Source organism: Aulonocara stuartgranti (assembly GCF_965226115.1).
Source record: "Aulonocara stuartgranti genome assembly, chromosome: 5".
In the NCBI taxonomy this organism is placed as follows: Eukaryota; Metazoa; Chordata; class Actinopteri; order Cichliformes; family Cichlidae; genus Aulonocara; species Aulonocara stuartgranti.
Genome location: NC_138943.1, coordinates 32466532 through 32479608, shown reverse-complemented (window position 1 = coordinate 32479608; position 13077 = coordinate 32466532). Strand labels below are relative to the sequence as shown.

At 39.8% G+C, this 13077-nt stretch overlaps 1 long non-coding RNA gene across 1 annotated transcript in view; it reads right to left on the bottom strand.

Annotated features, from left to right (window-relative positions):
* Positions 1-7158: 7158 nt before the first annotated feature.
* Positions 7159-13077, bottom strand: part of LOC309706327 — an 82135-nt gene continuing 76216 nt past the window's right edge. The window contains exons 2-3 of the long non-coding RNA XR_014276727.1: positions 7811-7900; positions 7159-7431 (exon numbers count right to left, since the gene is read on the bottom strand). This is a non-coding gene — a long non-coding RNA (uncharacterized lncRNA). The remainder of the gene's footprint in view (positions 7432-7810; positions 7901-13077) is intronic.

Sequence of the window (13077 nt, the reverse complement as noted above, 5' to 3'; positions counted from 1 at the left end):
GATGCTCCCGTGAACTTGGTGACAGTGGGGAGGAAAAACTCCTTTTCCACAGAAAGATCTCTGACACAACCAGACTGAGGTAACGGCAGTTATATTCCACGACTGTTTGGGGGATGAGAGGAACAAGAAGACAGAAAAACAGAATAATAAATAATTCCAAAATTCATCCATTTCCTTCTTTTTATTTATTTTGTGGTCGCAGGAGGGTCCCACAGTGTTATACTGAATGCTGTTTGTTATTTAGCCCACTCTATTTATATTCATGTTCAACAAAATACATCTCTCTAGGTACTGCAATATAAACTGCAGCCTCTAAAATGATAAATTAGATCAACACTTCCTTGAGACATTCATAACTAAAACAGAACACTGGTTTTAGCCAGATGTGCCCAATAAAAATGTCCAACGCCAAGGATAAAATGATGCTCTTTACTATTAAAATATCCTGATTCTATTCATTCACTGTTGTGGTTGTTGGATGATATTCTCACATCTATGTATGTTAAAGGTATTTGAAGGCCCTGTAATAATGGCTGTATAGGTTCTCAGGCCTCCAGATCAGGGAAGTTGAGAGCTTGAGATAATACACAGCGATATCCTTGTAACCGTGTACAACAATTCAAAAGAGTGATACAAATATTCTGAAATCAGGTCCAAAAATACTTGAATAACTCATTAACATTTGTATGCTTGCCTGTCATCCTCTCATATGAAAATGCTACTCAGTAATAAATCCTCAGTCAGTGAGCCTGTACCCTGGAGATGATACACCCTGCATACAGGGAGTGCAGAATTATTAGGCAAGTTGTATTTTTGAGGAATAATTTTATTATTGAACAACAACCATGTTCTCAATGAACCCAAAAAACTCATTAATATCAAAGCTGAATGTTTTTGGAAGTAGTTTTTAGTTTTAGCTATTTTAGGGGGATATCTGTGTGTGCAGGTGACTATTACTGTGCACAATTATTAGGCAACTTAACAAAAAACAAATATATACCCATTTCAATTATTTATTTTTACCAGTGAAACCAATATAACATCTCCACATTCACAAATATACATTTCTGACATTCAAAAACAAAACAAAAACAAATCAGTGACCAATATAGCCACCTTTCTTTGCAAGGACACTCAAAAGCCTGCCATCCATGGATTCTGCCTGTCATGGTCCGGAGTCTGTGACTCCGTGTTTATGTTTAGTCTATTAGTATTCTGTGGTTTTGGTTACCTTGGGTGTTTGTATTCTTCTGTTCATGTTCCTATGTTCTGTGTCCCCCAGTCTGTGTTAAGTTGGTGTGTTATGTCATTGCGTGTATGTGTTTCCTGTTTTATTGTGAAGGTCTGCGTCTTATGTGAGTGTTTTCAGTTTGCCTCCCTAGTCTCGTCACGATAATCACTCCCAGCTGTGTTCCCCACCTGCGTGTAATCTCCCTGTGTTCTCTGGGTGTATTTAAGTTGTGTCTTCTGTCATGGTAGTTGCTGGTTCGTCTGCGTTATTTTCCTCGCCGCCATTCTGTGTTTATTCCTCCAGCTTCCTGGTCATTCTCCCTGCAAGGTACCCTCGTTAGTGTTCTGGTTTCGTGTTTAGTTTAGTTTTCCCAGTTTAGAGTTATTACCGTTCTGTTTCTCGCCACCCCTTTTGTTGTCCTTATCCGGTTGTAAATAAAGCTCATCCTCCACTTAAGCAGTCTGCATTTTGGGTCCTATTTCATATTCCACACGGCTTGCCCCGGCAAACCGTGACACTGTCAGTGTTTTGATCTGTTCACCATCAACATTGCGTGCAGCAGCAACCACAGCCTCCCAGACACTGTTCAGAGAGGTGTACTGTTTTCCCTCCTTGTAAATCTCACATTTGATGATGGACCACAGGTTCTCAATGGGGTTGAACAAGGAGGCCATGTCATTAGTTTTTCTTCTTTCATACCCTTTCTTGCCAGCCACGCTGTGGAGTACTTGGACGCGTGTGATGGAGCATTGTACCAGTGACTACAGAAAAGAGTGAAACACACAGCATTGATGGACACAACAAAGGGCAAAGGGAGGAATCAGACTGGGAAAACAGCTGAAAATCTCAGCGGGAATAAATCAGGGATAATGAAACAAAGGAAATTAAACTCAGTATAAGGCACACAAGATAAGAGACTATCAAAATAAAACAGGAAGTAACTACCACGGAGAGAAGACTTAACAGGAAACTCAGGGAACACACGGATAAAGTGAAACTCAAGGAATCAACAACTAAAAAAGACAAAATGCAAAAGTAAAAAGAACTAAAACTGACCTTGAAGACATATTAAGAAAAGAAGAGGCCCAGAAGCTCTAAAGTTATCTTCAAGATTTTTAGGGAAACTCCAAGAGCAAGCATAATATCCCACTGTACTTCAGACCGAGCGATACCCTCGGAAAAATATGGTTTATCTGAAGGATAAAACACCCTAATACAAGCTTAACAACACAGTATATGCTGTGCGGGTCAGTGAGGAGGGTGATGACCCCAAACTGGGAAAAACCAAACCACACAACAAACGCATGACACAACACATTGTAAGAACATTTGAACATTGGGTTTGAGAGGAGTATGGAGGGGTGCATCTAGAATTATGGCTTACACCAGCTAACACCAGTCTCTCACTGTCGTTCTCTAAAACCTGAAAGAGAATTATGGATTTGATCAACTGGTCTCTGAATGCTATTGACACCCTTTTTTCAACGAGAAGTCTGGGTTCGGGCCCGAGTGCCCTGGAGGGACTTTCCCTGCCGGATACACGATGGACGGGTGGCAGAACTGGAGGATCATGTGCCTGGCGGGACTGTCGATCGAGGACGCTGAAGATATCTACCTATTCGGAACCATGATAACAGGGTTCTTGCTGATCGGAGTTGGCTTGGCCCTGGCTTATCGGAGAATTAAGAGAGCGGAACCGGCTGTTCAAACCCCCCCAAGGCTGCCCGCTGGAATTGAAGCGCTTACAGCTGCCATGAAGACTCAAAATAACACCATTGAGCGTATATTGGGATACATCAAAGAGAGGCCTGCTCAAAATGAGACCCTTGAGCGAAAGTTGGATCACATCGCAGAACGGATCACTGCAGTTGTGGGGTCTCAGAATCACAAGAATGACAACACCACGGACCAGAAGTTTGATACCATCATGGGGAGGCTCGCGGTTCTCCAATGGGAAATTGAGAGACCAGTGTCGGAGTGTTAAAGAACAGCTTTGAAATTCTCCTGAGCTGCTCACATAAAAGAAAAATCAACAACATCAACATGCGGACACCACGGCGCCAGCTGCACGGGCCCAAGGCTGGAGCCGAACAAAAACTCCCTGATAAGGACTGTGTGATGACTATTCTTCCCATCCCATGCAAGGCCACCTGGGTTGGCTAGCAGACTGTTTACTTAGCCTGATAGGGTGAAGGACACTGTCTCAGCTGAACTATGGACACGCACACACATACATGGGAAAAGCAATCTTGTACTTTTCCCATTGTAGTGTACATTTCAGTGGTTTTTCTGTAATGCAACCGTTCTCTGACTTGTATCCCCATGTGATGTCTGTGTTGTGTGTGTAAGGTCGGGGGGCGGGTTCATTGCACTGCAGTTTACTGCATGTGGCGAATAAAATTTGATGATGATGATGATGTTCAGTTGATTTCGTCTTCTGCACTGAGTCTAGAATTGAGCCTACAATGTGCCTTACTTAGAGTCGATGTCGTTGCCAGCATTAACAGCTCTGGCACGCATTATGTATTAATTTCTGTCGTGTCCCAGTGTTTTAAATGCAGTCCCAGCCATAATGGGAGCAAATAAAATGCTGTGACTTTTTTTCCTTTGTTGTGGTCAGTTTTTCCCATATTTACCCCTTGAGTTTTTTCCACATCTTTGTACATTCCCTCAGGTCCATTCTCAGGACTCACACCCCTGCCTCAGGTAACCCCAATAGCTCAAATGATGGTGGGGTGAGGCAATTTCTTCCAGAGATGCAAATGAGCCACCCATTTCCTCACACCATTTGTGTCCCATTAATTTAACTACCACTAGGGGTTAAATACATGAGACTCTCCATCATCCTCCAACAATCTCCATTGTTTTAGAACTGAAGAAGCCTTTTTTTTAACCACCCAAGAAAAGAAAATCAAATACCAAATCCAAGCAGAATACATTTAAATATGATGTTACATCATTATGTTATGATACCATGAAGTCATGGTAAAAGAGAAGAATTTGACTTTGACAGAGAAAATCAGAGTGCTACCATTTTGTCCCTGATCTCTGCACATGAGCTCCATTTTTATTTTTTTTTTAATTGGTACTGATTTATATTTATGTGATTTTGAAAAGGTTCTGACAGCGTGCCAAAAACACAAGACGGGGCTGTACTTCAGAGGGCAGAAAAAGAGATTCTCCATTACCGTTGAAAACTACATTTCTTTTTGCTTGTAAATAATTTAATGTGAGATAAGCTTCTGGGTTTGAAGCTTGCCTCTGCCAGGTCTCGCGCTCCCCTTGGCCCACTGAAAGACTCGGCTTGGCCCAGTGCAGTATGACACATTTCCCATCCCATTAAAATGCTCACTGAGATTTTAAAGCTAGATAAAAACAGCAAAAATCAATCTTCAGATGATTAACTACTAACCATTTTCAGCTGCAGTGAACCAAGTAATGTGCACTTTTTTTTTTAAATTGCATGCAAATGTCGATTCATACTGTTTAAGCATCGTGTGAACATTTACCCTCGTTAAAGGATGAATCAACAGAATGATGGCTGGTGGGATCAAATGCTGAGCAAAGAAGGGGTTAACAGGGCAGAGTGCAGCTGTTATGCGGCTGTGACCTACTAATGATGTTAGTCAGTGGAAATGACTGTCAATGTTAAAGTAATATTCATCACTGCTGCTTTAAATGATAACTGTCAAACATGGTCAATCTTTTTTTCCCCTCGTTTCATCCCAAATGCTGCATCTCTATTAAGACTGCATAATTCTCCAGGGATTGCTTTTTCTAATCATTCCCATTACCAACACCCGCACATATTTGTCATGCAGGCTGCAGCATGAGCCCAATGTTTAGGCATTACGCTGCTAGCTCTAGCATGCATTAGGATAACTGGTATTCCGTAAATATTAGTCTCGCAACACATTTTCAGCTTGAGTGACTCTGTTCATATTAAGAGGTGACAAACAGATGGGATGTGCGAGCTGCAGAAACAGACAGGCTTAAGGCTGTCAAATCAAGTCTGGGAGAAGTTGTAATGCTGCAGCCTACTCTAAACGATCCCTTAATCAAATAGAAGGAGTGATGCAGCTCCATCTTTTCTGCTTAGAGCATCGGAGGAGAAGCCACACTGTTTAATAATCTCCTTATTATCAACAATAAACAAACTGTGTTAGATAATTTAAATTGAATTTCTTTCAACCCGCAATTCAAAATTGCCAAAGTAAGTGTATCAGCATGAAAATGACTTCTGATAGTTCCATTCTTAAGGATGTGCAATTTTATAACTATGACAACTCGAGTTCCAAGTGATGACAATAATACAAGTAGTAATGATAATAATAATGGCTGCATTTATTTTTTTAAACAGGGAGCAGGGGAAATTAAGCACAGCTGCAAATTGTGAAGTAGGGTTTATTTATTTTTATTATTTTATTTTTTGAGGCACAAAAGAAGACAAAACAACTTCAAATACAAAGAAAAGGCAATGAAAAAAACCAATAATGAAAGTAGTAAAAGCAAAACCAACACATGGATGTGACAAGATGATTAAACTGTAAAGCGACAACAAAGCAGCCATTAGACAGAAAGGCAAATGTAGAAAAACTCAGTGCTTCTCAACTTTAACCAGAATATGAATTAAACCAGCAGACCAGCTTTTTTCAGAATGAAAACATTGATTGGTTGGTTGAAAGTTGTTACAAGATAAAAATGTATTCTTTAACCAGTCTAAAAATAAAACAATGTGAGTTTAACAACAACAAAAATCTTTCTGACTGTTGAATGATGGACCTTCTCAGGTTAATGGGCAATAACAATCCTCTTTTTTCCACCATCATTACTCATGTCTTCCCATCTTGGCATTGGTAACACACACCTGCATGCCCCTGAACAGCAAACTGCTAAAACCAACTTAATTAGTAGTATTATATATAATACATCTATGAGACACATACACACAATCATATATATTATATCTTATACAGACTACCAAAAATTCAGCTAAGATTGTCTATTCCACAAAGCTGTAGCACACACAGAATGCTCACTTCATTATTTTTGCTTCCCCTGCTATGAGACATCACAGTATCTCAGGGCAAATAGGTAAATAGCTGCGCTTCCATCCTCCTTCACCCATTTATAAACAGAAACACAGTAGCTTGCTCAGTACTTAGCAGTAAACTGAGATTTCACGGATTTGCATCATCATTTCAATTGTAAAAAAAAACTATAATTATAAGTAGACCAACTGTTCAACTGTGATCCTCTGCACTCAAGCCTTGCAGATTTTAATTGGAAACCTCTAATCAGCAACTATTGTGCACCTGGGACCCCAGGTGAATGCAGTTAAGTAGATGATAGGATATAAAAGCCTGCGCTGTGAGTCATGTTGAAAGAAGTATAACCAACTTACAAAAATGCAACTAACGTCTGCTGAGGTTTGTTTTTGCACCCTTTGAGGTTTAGAAATAATTATTTAGCACGTGGGTCTTCCAGAAAATTAGACATATGCATTCCTCTGATTCTAACTTGTAATTGGATGTAAGACTAGAGTTGGCTTTGTGACAGTTAAAAAAAAAATCACCACCTGAGCTTCAGTACTGTGAGAGATATTCCCTTTGCAATTGCTACAGTTTTTCAAATTATTAGAATTTTTCATGCCAAATTTGAGGTAATTACCATTCGAGGTGCATAAATGCTGGATATCTCTGTCTGCTACACTCACACACACATACATCATCGGGCTGGCAACATGTTACTGACCACTGTTACTGATACCCTCCACAAGAAGGGCAAGCCACAGAAGGTCATTGCTGAAAAGGCTAGCTGTTCACAGAGTGCAGTAATGAAGAATATTACGGACAGTTGACTGGAAGGATAATGTGTGGGAGGAAAGGATGCACATGCAACAGGGATGACCGCAGCCTTGACAGGAATTGAAAAGCCAATTCAAGAAGGGAGACATTTACAACAGAGAGCTTTACGGGGACCTGACGGTGTCAGTAATGCGACAGTCGCAGATCCTTGGCTGAACACATGCTTGTGTGGGGATGTGGATGCACTAATAACTCAGGAAGCCATGATGAGACAAAAGTGCCTGGGCTAAGGAGAAAAAGAACTGGACTGCATGGACTGTTCAGTGAGGATGATTTGAGGTACTTTGTATTAGTCCACTGTGTTTTATCAAGTCCAAAGTCAACGCAGCCATCCTGCAGAAGATTTCAGAGCACTTCATGCATCAGTCTGCTGACAAGAACTAGTTGTCGTTTTCAACATGCCTACTATCAAATGGTTTGCTGACCCTTCTAAACAAATTTGGAAATCAGAAGACAAACAGAAAGCCACTATCAAAGCAATTAAAATTAAACCCAAAAAAGAGTTGAAATATTTCACTTGCAATGAGTATAGAAGGGTTGAATTAAATTATATTAAAACTGCACTCGTTCTGGTTTATTCAAGTAATAAAGTTTGTAATAAACGTTACAATGAGCTGTTCAAAGTGCAACGGACGATCATAGACAAGTCAGATTAAATATTATATTATAATTTTGGTCATTTTCAGAAAATCTTTAAAAAATTTAGTGTTACCTGTACACTGCTTGTAGATACCTCAGTCATGGCTTGTGACATGCTGTTGCTTGAAGATTCGTGCCAGACTTTTGTGCTGCCTCTGGGTGTCTAAACAAAGACGTGCCAAAACAAAGAAACTGAGAAAACTAAGATGAGAAGGTTCTAAATATGCAGAATTTTATACAATGCATCAAAAGATCCCTCTTTAGCTATAGACAGCACCATGCTGAGTTAATGTAATTATCAGAAATACAATGTATCGTGTGGTTATTAAAGTAATATTCTAAATATCAGTGATACATATCTGACATTTTACATGGACCAAACAGGAAACTTGATACATATGCATCAGGAAGTCCAGACTTCCTTACCAATATGCTAGGTTCTTTGCCACATAGCTGTAGCCAATGTGGCATGTATACTCATGTGAAGAAAGTTTTTCACTGGACTGGAAAAACTAGTAAATCCTTCATCTTGATGCATGCTCAACAATCCAATTAAGGAAATCCCAGGAAGTTGATTCTGTTCATCTGGACACAAAGTTTTCTTTGGGAGAAATGTTTCTCAGCAGATTTCTCCAACCTTTCGACTATGACAAAACTTGGTCCGTCCCAAGGATCTGGTACCCAGGACAAGACAGCAATACACTGTACACAGTTAAGATTCAGAGGATTGCACTGAATCATACATTGGGAATGTATGTACCAAACAGCCTGAATAAGTGGATGGCACAACACAAAAGAGCTTCCTCATCAGACCAGGACTCTGTCATCTATTTACACCTAGAGGCTAATGGACACTTTTTCAATTCAGGATGTGCACATTCTGGACAGTAAGGATTGGAGTTTGGAGTCAAGGAGGTCAACTGACCATCACTGAAAAGAGGAGAGGGCCTAAGAGTACACCTTTAACCATCTTACAGTGCTCTGATTGCAGGCATTCCCAAACTCTGAGTGAAGAGTACTCATGGCCGTTGACTAATGGTCATCACAATTGGCATCTTAACAACCACGACACCGAGGTCATGATTCATTGTTACGTAGTGGTACTGTTAACAAGGTTGGGGAAACCTGCAGTCAAATGACACTGAAGAAGCCACTTGGATGAGTGATGAAACATTTCTCCCACTGTGGCACCAGCAGAGATGGGCAGTAATGCGTTACTTGTAAGTAACGAGTAAAGTAAGGGATTACTATTGCAAAAACGGTAATTAGATTACCGTTACTTTCCCTTAGGAACGCTGCATTACTGCGTTACTAAAACCGTGATTTTTTTTTTTTTTTGTGAGAATGTCTCACGACTGTGATGTAAGCGAGTGCGCCGGTCGTGACAACAGCTGTGTGCAGATCAACAATGGATCATATATCCAGTGCGGGAGAGAGTATGAGCGTGCAGCGTTTAAAGCGTGGAAGTACTGACCTTACTTTGAGTTTGATTCCGTAAAAAGTGACGAAAACATTAGTGTCCGTCGTGCGTGGGAAGAAAACTTCTTTTTCCAACCAAGCACCGAGTGCGCTACGACGTAATGGGAAATTCACAGAGAAGCTGGCGGATTCTTCAACTGACCGCTGCGGCACACCTGCACCAAACCTCCGCCTACCCTACTCCTGCTTTGCAGGTGAAAATAGAGCAACAGGACCGCTAGTCTTTGACTTTATTTATTTTCTGCTGTGTTTTACTTGCATCTATTTGAAAGAGTGAGTGTAAACACACACAAAAAAAATATTTTATGTGCTGGAATGTGCAGAAAATAGGTTTAAATATTAAACAAATTTCTTCCAGTCAGAGAATGTTGCATATAATTATTATTTGTTTTTGCTTGATGCATAAAGTTAAAAGATTAAAACTAAAAAAAACGTTTTAAAAAGACACTATTCCATTTGATTACATTTTGTATGATGGATTATGCAGAAAAAGTAGAATTGGGCTGAAAGATCTATCACTTTATCACCTATTCAGGTTCTAAATCATGTTTTTAAAAAGTAACTAATAATTAATTACTTTTGAAAATAAGTAATCAGTAAAGTAACGGGATTACTTTTGGGGGGGAAGTAATCAGTAATTAGTTACTGATTACTTTTTTCACACCAGTGGTACTGGTATTGATTTAACTGGATTAAAATTAGAGTAAAACACCACTTAGATTAAGTCTCCCTGAATAAAGTACAATGAAAATATGTAAGTTCAAGATTCTAAATGTTTTGTATGTGAACAAATCAGTGGTGAAGTGTTATAATGGGCATTTACAAGTAAAAGCCCCTAATTAGTCTTGTAAGGAACAAGCTAGTACAAGACTGAATGGAGTGCTGAATGAAAACAATGTAACCCAGGGTGTTACACTTCTATTTACAAATGTAGCCACTTGCTGAAAAATGTAAAACACATTTAGGGCTTGCGTTCCTTAAAACAGGCACCAAGGTCCATATGTGAGAGAAATGACAGAATTCTCCTAATTTTCCAACTACCTGCAGCCTGCCTTCTTCTTAGTCAACTGAAATTCACTAGCAGATGTCTGATAGATAAATATATAAATGAAAGGGAGGTGTGAAGGCCGTGCTTTGGTTCTGTCATGGCAGATGTATCCTCATTCATGCACGGGGATCTATTTTGGCAGCACGGATGCAGAGCTCGCAGGGCTTTGGAAGCAGGAGTTCTAGAGTCTGATGAGAGACTATAGAGAGAAACGGAGCAAAGGAGGGCTCTTATCGCTGGGCTGGCAATTAATCCTTGTGTGCCGCACTCCCACATATACAGTACACTACTCCTGTGTTTCACCCTCTAATTTACAGGCTGAGAGACAGCAGGTGTTCAGGACAAAGTAAACAGAGGGGAAGTTGGTGGGAGGGTTCATTCGACCTGCTCCAGCCTGCTATTATGTGGCTCCCTGCTGGACTGAAAACAAGGAGCCACCTCTCTTGGTATGCAAAACCTGTTTAGCCGTTCCCGTCTAAGTACTAGGCCGGGGCCCAAGGTCACACTTCCAGGGTAGGCTTCGCAAATGTTGTTCTACCCCTGAGGCATCAGCAAGCAAGAAAATTAGAAGACACTTTGTGTTTTTCACTGTGTTCCTGTGGGAGAGATGGGTGACTGCCATGCTGATCTTATCTTGATCTCCTCGGCCAAAATCAGTCCATTACTTCAAACAATAGCTCACCCTCTCCCCAAGTTATGGTGCAGCACCTTGTTTTCTAATTAAAACTCTAAGTGTCAGCTGGGCTTAGTAGTTGTTGTTTTTTTAATTTAATAAAGAATAAACAAGAGTGTGCTGAAAACAAACACGACGAACAATTAATATTTTAGTCATCTTTTAGCATTTCTGTTCATTACGAGCAAAGAAAAGCATAAATGATGTTACAGTACGTTACAAGACTTTAACTTGGTGAATAATTTGCAGTTTCATGATCTAATTAAACTCTAATGAAACCCATTTTTTGCCACCAGTTTTATGCATTTGTTGTTTTGCATGTGTTATGTTTCTGGAGTGTGTGTGGAGATCTGTAACACAATAATCATTTTCACGTTTAAAAAAGTCACTACTATTAATGAGGTTGTTACAAAGATTATATATTACATGTCCAAATCTTTTGACGTAACTAAAAGCAATCAACTAAAAAACTTTCCTATATTCATGACAAGAAGAGAGCGCTGAGGTTTAAAGAGCATATGTTAAACCCCTAAATTACAGCGGTTCCATTGTAAGCTGTGCTAGAACAGGCCATTAGAGTTGTGGCATCAGCTGCAGAAGCTGTATATTTAGCATACTGTCAGATATCATCCCATTGGACTCCTTACAGCTCCTTGCAATGGCCTTTAGCACTGTTTGAACTTTCTCTCCATATGCATATTCTACATCATTGCATGTTCTTGTTTCTTTAGACTCATTCTGGCTGACATTTCTACAAGAGTCACTCTGATGCCCAGTATTTTTATCATGTTGCTCCCAGAAAAACTCAATAGTTGGCACTTTATTTCCATGCTGCAGTTACAGTGTTTCTGCTCAAAGACTTTGCTCTAATCAGTCCTTTAACTTTGTCATTTGGATGACAATATTGGCATGCTAGTGAAATGTCAGACTGACCCACATTATTGGATCACTAGTGTTTAATTACTGCTAGAATCTGATTCATCTGACTTGTTTTCTTTTAAATGATAAATGTATAGTGACCAAGCCTTTGCTCAAAAGTCCAGGTAAGCCATCCATGCTCATTAGGACTGATTGGCCGGCAGATGTCCAGACAATGACATAAAACCTTCGTTTGACACAAAGCTTTGGTTGTAAGCGCAATCTCAAAAGATTTTCATTACTGCAGTGATTTGGACAGTGATTTTGTTTTGGGTGGGTTTTTTGCCTTTTTTTCAGTAGCTGTTGAATAGTATACCATTAACTCTTACACATATGCATGTTAACCAGTATTTTATGTCTTACTTGTCACAGTTTTCACTCATCTAGTAAAATAAGATCTACAACAGCGGTCCCAAACCTTTTTTGCACCACGGACCAGTTTATGTCCCACAATATTTTCATAGACCGGCCTTCAAGGTGTTGCGGATAAATACAACAAAATAAAATCAGTATCGGTACCAAAAAAAGAAGATATATTCATAACACACGGGAAAAGACCCAGGGAAACAGAGTTAACGATAAAAAAACAACAACAATAAAAAACGATAAAAACCCTGAAAGCCATAAATTTCACACCCGAGCCTCAACTTTACCAAACGGCCCGGGGGTTGGAGACCGCTGATCTACAAGTTGGGTTAGAAAGCTTTTTAAGCTAAACCGTGTTTATTTTTCCAGGTCAGATTTTGCCCATTACTGTGAAGCAGAACCAAAAAAAGCTAACGAAACACATATGCCTCTGCTGTATTCATTGTTTTTATATTCAATTAGAAACTATTAGCAGGCTAATTATTTGCCAATTAGCCTGCTAATACAATTGTTTGCCAACATATCTTGCTGCGTAGCAATGTGTTATCATAAGTATAAGCATGTTAGCATGCAAATATGCCTCACCATGCCTGTGAACATTTGGGTGCCAAAGTAGAAATCATTTCAAGTACTAGTGCTGTCTGCCATGGACTGCCTGAAGAGGCTGGCCTGGGCGTGGCTCAGTACTCAGGACTATTACTGTAGTCGTTACCTTACAATTTAAAGTGCCTTGACATTGTTGTGATTTGGTGCTAAATAACTAAAATGAAATTGAACTGAATTAAATTGAGCACGCATGTAGTGTGACTGCCAATAATGCCCACGCATGTCACTCCAACGTGTCCTCAATTATGGT